General features: G+C 51.3%; 1 long non-coding RNA gene across 1 annotated transcript; it reads left to right on the top strand.

The window, feature by feature from the left end:
• Positions 1–2149: 2149 nt before the first annotated feature.
• On the top strand, positions 2150–7316 carry LOC103891939 (uncharacterized). Its single transcript, XR_656181.2, has 4 exons — positions 2150–2408; positions 3884–4112; positions 4935–5109; positions 6989–7316. It is a non-coding gene; the product is annotated as an uncharacterized LOC103891939 (long non-coding RNA).
• The last annotated feature ends 197 nt before the right edge of the window (positions 7317–7513 follow it).

Here is a 7513-nt window from a genome sequence, read left to right as displayed (position 1 = left end):
CTGGTGGACTTCAGCTTGATCACAACATCGTTGTTTAATTACTTGGAGAAGCTCCCTCCGGAGTGAGTGGAGGCCCCGACGGAATACATGACTCACAACATATTGACTCCTGAATGTTTTAGAAATGAAGCTTGCCTTAATTTTCGACAGCCATTAAATTCTCCTCAAGGCATTTTGTGAAAAAAGGAGGGGTGTTCTGGTGGTGATTCTCAAACCATAACCACCCTCAGCCACACCTGGGGCACTCCCAGACTGTTGGATGCTAGTCAGGAAACGAAACGAACATTTCTGTAGCACCTATCATGTGCTCCAGAACTTTTCAGCCTCCTGCCTGACTTCTTGCAACAATCCTGCGAGGCATAGCTGCTGTTTCAAAGTGAGGAAACTGAAGCTCAAAGTCCCAGTTCCCAAAGGGAGGAGCTGAAGAAGAGCGCCAGTCTCACCCCATCCTTCCGTGTCCTTCCAGAAGGAAGAGGCCACCCTGGTAGCTCTCTACTTCCAGAATTCTGCTTCTTTCGCCTTCCTGTCTCCCACTGTGACTGCTGGGGACGCTTACACACAGGGGCCAGCAGGAAACAGAGACAAGGGGAGAAGGTGCAAGAACACGAGCAGGGAGGAAAACTTGGCACAACCTGGATATGAGAAGGATTGGCGTTGCCGGGGACGCTAGGGCTGGTACCAAGAACAGAGAAGGCGGTGAAATGTGGCCTTGTGCTTTCTCCAGTTCCAGAAGGGCCGGTCTGCCTCCATTCCTAGAGTCCATTGATTAACTCAACAGCTGTTTATTAAGCATCTACTGTGTCCCCAGTACTTCAATGGGCACTGGGAATACAGCAGCCACCAAACAAAGCTCCCTCCCCCGCGGAGCTTACATTCTAGGGGAGTTTCTATCCAGCGGCTTCAGGCAGTCCTCTGGCGGCTTAGAATGAGGGTGCTTCCTCTGGTTTCCGTGGACACGCACAAGCGCAAACACACATGCGCTCACATATGTGTGCACTCACAGGCACTTACCCGCGCGCGCACACGCACTGCCCCGTCTTGCCACCCTTTCTCTAGCCAAGCACCTGAAGCAGAGGCGCAGCGCGGTGGCTCCCGGATGGCCCTGAACATGTGCGCGAGGAGCAGGCCCATCCCGAGGCAGCCACCAGCGTCTCAAGGCCCGCGCAGTCGGCTGGGCGCAGCTGGGCGGTGTCCCTGGGAGGGAAGGAGGCTGCGCCGAGCCCCCAGAGCCCCAGCCCCGCGTAGTTACACCTGCCCGCGCTGGCTCTCGGGGCACAGCGGGGCTCTTCCTTCAGGGGCTTGCGGTGGAGCAGGCGGTGTCAACCCCTCCAGGCTCCCGCTGGCCCACATCCGCCACTCGCCTTTGCCTCTTAGCCCCACAGACCCACAAGCTTCTCCTCCCAGGCACGGCCACGCTGACTGATTCCTCCCTCCTCTACTGATTTCTGGGGCCCAGCCTGGAGGGAGAAAAGAGAGAAGGTGTCCGCCTGTGCCAGCCTTGGTGTTTGGGTGAGACACAGGAGGAAAACAATTACAGGGCTCTTTGGAAACAGCCTCGGCCCTGGAACCGTGGCAGAAACTTGGACTCGGTGGCCTGAAACCAGGCTGAGGAGCACGGTCAGGCAGTGCGGACCTGTCCCTCGGGGCTGATTGATTAGACACTCCTTCCTTCCGAAGCCTTTTCGTTGGCTGTTTGTTTGTTTCCAAGCCTAGCAACCGCCTACCACCACTTCTCACACATGCTTTCCCTAACGCGAGGCTGCGCGCAGGACGGCGTGCACTTTCCTCCTCCCTCTCAACTTCTCCCACGCTCTCTAAATCTCTGGTAGACAACGCCCTACCAGGCCACCTCTGTTTCCCTGGGCCAGTTAGCACCTTCGAGAGGTTCTCCTGTGGCCATGCCCACCTGCCTGTCCTCTCCGGGAGAAAGAGTGGCAGGGCAGGAGGAGGGTCCCCACCTCCCTAGGACAGCTGGCTTAGCTCTGCAGAGCCCTTGTGGCTGGGAGGGTGTTTGTTAGGGCCCCACGGGGTCAGGGTACAGGCAGGCTTTCCGGGCAGGTGGGCCTGCCTCAGTCCCATCCTGCACCCCCTGTGGATCAATGTCAACAGCAAGAGACTCACACAGGGTCTGCTTCTCTCTTCTTGGCAGGTACAAGAGAACTCTGCATTTGTCTTCTGCCCACAACTTCGTTGAAGAAGTGGAGAGGCCAAGCAACTCCAAGGCTGTTTGGAAGGAGAGCTGGGCTCTGCCTCCTGGGATAGTTGGAGGACATTTCTTCTCTGTGGAGTGTGAAGGGAGGACTGCCCTATTCCTTGTCTGCTAGTACTTGCCCCTGGGAGCCAGTGCATCTTATCTCTTTTAATTCTCACTGGTCCCCAGGGGCACGTATTACCATCCCATTTTACGAGTGAGGAGACTGAGTTTCAGAGTGTTGTTCCTGTATAGCTGTAAATATGGGAGGCCGAATAGGATGGGTTACATCACCTGCAACTAGTTTTATGGCCAGTAGGAATTCATTTTCCTGGTTCTTGCAAAGCAGTGGATAAGGCTGGGAATTAGGATGCCCTCCTTCTACTCTAGTCATGCCAGTTTGGCCTCTGCTCTATAAACAGCCCTTGTTCTTTTTTGTCTCCTAGATTGTCTCACATAGCTTCCCCAACTTGGAATGCCACTCTCCCTCCCACCAGTTCAACTCCAGCATACCTGAAAGGCCCAGCTAACAAACCTCTTCCCACAGGAGCCTTTCCCTGCCCACTCTAGCTTTTGGCCATCTCTCCCTACTCTAACAATTGCGTTCTGTGCCATAAAATCAAACTCTTCATGACAGTACTGCCTTTTATGATTTGCTCATTGTTTCCATTTCATTAGTCTCATTCCATCAGCCAGACTGATCTGTGTAAGGGCAGGGACCTAGCACGGACACTTCCCCTAGATGCCCCACTGTTTCCAGCCGAGTGCTGCCATAAAGTTGCACTCGATGACTCTTATTTGGCTAACATTCTAAACATGAGCCAAGAAGTCTTTGCTACAAGACAGTGAGGGGTGGTACTATTGGGCTTTCAGCCATTAATGGGCTAGCAGCAACTTCCCCTCACTGGGTGGCCAGCCTGCCTGTTTCCTCCAGACTGTCAAGAAGGATTGCACCTGAGTTAGCTGAGAAGGAGAGACAGAGCTTAATTGTATGCTCTGTTCACACTAAGTCACCCAAGGACTACTTAGACCTGAAGCGTGGGCAGGTGTAACCACACGGGGCTGGGGCTCCGGGGGCTCTATGCAGCCTCCTTCCCTCCCAGGTATGTGACGATTGAGGATAAGTAAGTGAAATGCAAACAGTTGTATACATAACAAACAATCTGGTCTAAAGTTGAAAACCACAAGGTGAATTATTGGAGTATTTCTTTCTGGGGCCCAGCCTGGAAGGAGAAGAGACGGAAGGTGTCCACCTGCGCCAGCCGTGGTGTTTGGGTGAGGCACAGGTTGAAAGCAATTACAGGGCTCTTTGGAAACAGCCTCGGCCCTGGAACTGTGGCAGAAACTTGGACTCCTCGGCCTGATTTCAAATTATTGGAGTACTGTTTTTGGAGTATTTCTGTGCTTTCTGTTGAAAGTTTGAGGCTGTTCAATGACATCATCTAAGGCCAAGTCCCTTTTCCTGTTACCTTCTCAGCATACATGGGTGGTCATTTCTTACCTCTACAGCTTATAACATGTTTTCACATCTGTCATCCCATTTACTTCTTGTAAGATGTTGGAAGGGAATAACAGTAGCAATAACAGTGTTAATAAAAATGTTGATATTTATTAAATACTTACATGTTCTAGGCATCAAGGGCGCTAAGGGCTTTATGTATATTAATTGGTTTGTTCCTTACCATTTTACAGGTGCAGAAACTGAGGCACTGAGAATAATGATTTCAGACCATACAACCTTCCAAGTGGCAAAGCCTGGGCTTGAACCAGGTCTCCTGACCTACAACTTGGCAGAGAGAGGGATAGCCACCATGTCGCCTTGCCTGTGGCTGCATCCAGTGCCGATTTAACTCAGCACTTCCAGGAAGCCCTGTTCTCACCCTGGCCCCAGGCTCGTTCCTGGGGAAGATTCAGCGACTGGGTTGGTATCCTGAACTCAAGGGAGGGAGACAGGAGAACTGGGCTTAGCTTGGTCATTCCCTTAACCTTTCCAAGCCAAAATTTTGTTATCTGCAAATTAGGAATGATGGTCCTAAAATATCTGATAGGCCTGTTGGAAGCATCTCATGAGACAGCGTAAATATAAAGCACTTGTAATCAAATTCCCCTCCTCTTCCCTTTCCCTGCTGTTCCAGGGAGCATTGCATGTATAGACACAGGGTTTATTGTTGAATTGATACATTTATTTGCTGCGCCACACTCCGGAATATAATAAGGCAAGACCCACTGAAAGGAACTCTGACTCCTGGTATCCCCTGGGAAGGAGGCCTGTCTTCAGTATGGAAGTAAGATCTCAGAAAGTAGGTCGTGGGTAGGAGAGAGACATCTGGCTCCTTGGCCCCTTTCTCTCCAGCGTGGACCTTGTGGACTCTAGACAGGCTGGAGGATATCGTTTGCAGACAAGTGGGGCTCGGCAGAGAACCTCTCTGTGTGGGCCACAGGGTGCAGCAGTCACCTTAAGAGTTAGTTGCATGTTATTCCCCACTTGAGTTACATCTTGTTTAAAAGCTCCAGCCTGGTCTCAGCCGTGCCACTGAGGACAACAGGATATTCAAGTCTGGGCTTTTGGGGTAAGTAAGAACAGCAGTGCATGCTGGTCAGGAGGGTGTGGTGCCAGCGGCGTGTGTTGGTGGGAATGTCCCCAAGGCAGAGGGGGACCAAGAGCAGAGGTAGGAGATAGGCCACCCAAGTGGAGATCCTCCCTCCCTGCCAGCACTCCTTTGGTCAACAAACTGCATTCCAGGTCTTACTGAAGTGGTTCTCGAGTGCTGAGAGCTCCATGAGAAGAAGAAGATGCCTGGGCGCTGAGTAAGGAAACTGACATGGAACACCTGCCTTCCACCAGGCAGGGCTGCTGGGAACACGGTGGGAACACGGTGGGCATTTTCTCACTTCATTTTCACAATGACCCTTATGAGGTAGGTGCTGTGACTTTCTCCCGTGTTTAGGGAAACTTGGCCTTGGAGAGGTCAGCTGGTGCACCCCAGGGGCCAGGCCATGGGTGACCAGGCTGGGATCCAAAGCCGTGTCTGTGGGACTCACCTGCTGGTGCCGTCTCCACACACCCTGCAGTGTGCCTGGGGTGGCTTGGCCTGCTGTGGCCCTTTGTTTCTCTTTGAGAGAAGGGAGGGAATGTTTATTTCACTGACTGGGATGGTGAGATCATTATCACCCTCAAAAAGCATGTATTAAATCCCTAATTGTTCATGGCACTGAGCACAGGACTGAATTATTATGTATACTAAAATAATTAACAAAAGGACACAGATAGGGTCTCTACCTTCTGGGAACACAGGATCCCCAGCACGTGAAGGTGAACTCAAGTGCCATGCCTGTAAAGCCAAGGCCATGGTGCCATTCTCAGGAAGGCTGATGACCTGTGTGACTTTGGGCAGTTCCTCACTCTCTCCAAGCTTTCTCCAGGCTTGCCACATGGTGAGATAATATATGGAAAGCACTTAGCAAGTGCCCAACACATACTGTACATTCTCAATCATCAACAACTATTATTACAGCCATTGAGTAGATGGCTTATACCCAAAATGGATTTAGGGATGAGGGAAAGGTTTATGGTTAAACACTTTTTTAGGGGGTGGGGGGATAGAGTCTCATTCTGTTGCCCAGGCTGGAATACAGTAAAGAGAACATGGTTCACCTGCAGCCTCTACCTCCTGGGCTCAAGCAATCCTCCCACGTCAGCCTCCTGAGTAGCTGGGACCACAGGTGCATGCTACCATCCCTGAGTAATTTTTTAATTTTTCTCTAGAGTCAGGGCCTCACCATGTTGCCCAGGCTGGTCTCGAACTCCTGGGCTCAAGTGATCCTCCTGCTTTGGCTTCTCAAAGTGTTGGGATTACAGGTGTGAGAGACCGTGCCTGGCCAGAAAGAAGACCCTTGATTGCACAGTGGAGGCTCCCTTTCACTACTCCACTGCTCTGTGGCTGTGGAAAGGCTACAGGGCTCTTGTTTTCTTTACAAGAAAATGTTCTCATTCTTCTGCGATAAGGAGGGCTCGGCCTTTATGGAGCAATCCTTCAAGTGTCTGTCTCTTAGTCACTGGTCTTTAGTTCTTTATTCTGGAGGCTCTCTTGAGGCAAAAGAGGTGAAGGAACTGTGCAGGCTAGAGCCATTAGTGACCTGCATACAGTAACATTGTGCACATGTACCCTAGAACTTAAAATATAACAAAAATAAATAAATAAATAATAAAAAAAAAAGAACTCAGTAAGTGCTGACTGACTGGGATACCAGGGTAGGGGGTGCCCAGTTTCCCCAGACCTACAAAGGAGCCTGCTGTCCTTTCAGTATTTGCCTGAGGGACAAAATGATAGAGCCGTGAACCCATCAGGTAAGACATCTGGGGCTGCCAGGGCTGCAGATGCAGAGGGAGGGCTCCCAGAGGAGCTTTCACCCTGTGAGGGTCCTGCAGTGTGCACCCTTTGCTGCGCACAGCTGGACAGGGAGTGACTGAGGAGCCCCAGTAACACAAGGGCACATCCTTTGGAAAATCTCTTTTGTTTCTTCCTGGCAGAGGCCAGGTAAGACACAAGCTTCATGCTTAATGGCCTGTCAGTGGGGAGAAAATCCACAGCAGTAGAGAGAAAAAGATTAAACTAATAATGAAACCAAACCCAAACATCACCGCCCTCCCGCCCCTCCGCCCCAGCCCACACCTGACACTGTTAGCTGTCTTCCAGCCAGTTCCCCTCCCAGGCAAATAATATTTATTCCAGGAGGCCCTGACACACCGGTCCTCAACAAGACAATGCTTCATTGTTTCTTCTTTCCCCTCTGCAGCAAACCATGGGCTGCTGCAGAAGATGTGAAAAGGGAAAGGAGCGAGGTTGCTGCTCTTCTCACGGGACCAGCTCCGGGTGCTGTCAAAACAAGCCTGAGATAAGGGCGGGCGAGGGGTGGCAGGCTCAGAGATTAGCACTGCTACTGCCCAACCTGCTCAGAACGTTTCATTCTTTTAGCAAAGTTCCTGGCAGCTGTGACCACTTAAACGGCTTTTGCTTCCATTAAACAGGAGAGTCATTAAGTCACGGAGCTTAAAGCAGCTCTAAAGGGCCCAGTAGTCATTCCTCAGTGAAAAGTGCCAATTCATTGCTTGGTAGATTAAAAATAAACCTGGAGGTTTGCAGTCAGAGGTGAGTTTCTGTAGCATGGGGGTTGACGGTTGACCTCGAGGTGACCTTGTGCTAAAAAATGGTCTTGTGTGAGTCAAAGAGGCCTGCACTGGTGGTGCAGTGAGAAGAGGGAAGGCTCAGACCACAGAGAGGAATCAGATTGTCAGTTTCCCCAGGTTCTCAGCAGCTGCCT

The sequence above is a fragment of the Pongo abelii genome, chromosome 9, assembly GCF_028885655.2.
Source record: "Pongo abelii isolate AG06213 chromosome 9, NHGRI_mPonAbe1-v2.0_pri, whole genome shotgun sequence".
In the NCBI taxonomy this organism is placed as follows: Eukaryota; Metazoa; Chordata; class Mammalia; order Primates; family Hominidae; genus Pongo; species Pongo abelii.
Note: the sequence above shows the minus strand (reverse complement) of the source record. Positions and strands in the feature narration are given on the sequence as shown.